Genomic DNA, 1,411 nt, shown 5'->3' with positions numbered 1-1,411 from the left:
TGTGATCGCTGATTGGCAATCACATGCACAGCTCTCACAGTATTTCTCAATGGCTGCAGGAATGCAGCCAGAGTGAAAAAAGATTGATTTTACAGCCATACTGGCTATGAAAGCAATGATAGTGTTTTTCATGGGTAGGAAGGATCTCCGCTATTCCCAAAAAGCTTGTGTGGATAAACAGGGAGAATCAGCCTCAGCCTACATTTCTCCTGACACATTTCACTCCAACCTCTGGGGCTTACTCATAGACCCTATGAGTAAGCCCCTGTGGGCAGGGCAAAATGCATCAGAAGGCATGGTCTAGTGGAGATATGTAGGCTGAGGCCACTTCTCACTGTTTATCCACACAGGATGGTCAGGTAATAGCAGCGCTCCTTCCTACACATTTGTCTGCTTTCTGGATTAGTATTAGAATATTTCAGCACCCTGTCTTCTGTGATCAAGGGATACATTCCTGTTCCTGCAATGAGCAGCAATGTAAGTATCATTCTTTGTTTTTCATGTCATTTTTATGTTAAAGCCCAATTTCAGGCACAACAATGGTATAGGGAACCTGCTGGAGTGGGGAGTAAGTACTTTTCCTTATTCTGGAATGACTAGACATAACAAGTACTCAACCCTTGCAGAGCAGGGAGCGCAACTTTTCAGTTTTTATTATTACCATGCCTTTAGGGATTACTTATGAAAAACAATTTGACTGGATATTTATAAAGTGGAAAATAATATAATGTATATGTAATGTGTTTTATATGTGAAGTATATGATTGAACAACTCTAAGGCAAACCTGGGTTGGTTTTTGATGTTTGATGTGCCTGCTACATTTTATATCCTGTAAGTATAATGAATAAATTGTTGATAATCTGCACTTTTAAAGCTATCTGCACTGGTTGTATGCTTCATAAACCTTTTCATAGCCACTGTTGCAGGTGGAACTATTTGTGGCATTGACAAAAAGGAGGAAATCTATGAAAGATCCCAGTGCGATGCTTATTTGAAGGAAATGTAATGGTATTTGAATCTGATATCAAGGTGTTTTCTCCTGATGGTAAACAGATATACTATTTTTGCTAATGCTTTTTTGACAATAATATGTATAATGTGTGCAGGTCTCTGCATTCCTCACTACACTGCACTGCATTGGGTCTTTGATACCATCTGCTTTCCACACATAATGGCATGGTAACATCTCTACCCCGATGAGTTGGCAGCCAACCAAACCTTTAGCCATGTGCAATGTAAACCAAGAAATTAATACCTATGTAGACTTCTTGATACCAAGGATGGGGTTATGTAACTAGAACAGGGTGGTTTCACAACTTTCACACTTCCCATTCTGTTCATGGACATTCAACACCTGCTCATTCCATTGTGATTGTATTAATGTGTCAGTTCTACCTTTCTGGATGTCAG

The sequence above is a fragment of the Staurois parvus genome, unplaced genomic scaffold (assembly GCF_062004578.1).
Source record: "Staurois parvus isolate SC_StPar_1 unplaced genomic scaffold, SC_StPar_1.0 ptg000561l, whole genome shotgun sequence".
In the NCBI taxonomy this organism is placed as follows: Eukaryota; Metazoa; Chordata; class Amphibia; order Anura; family Ranidae; genus Staurois; species Staurois parvus.
Note: the sequence above shows the minus strand (reverse complement) of the source record.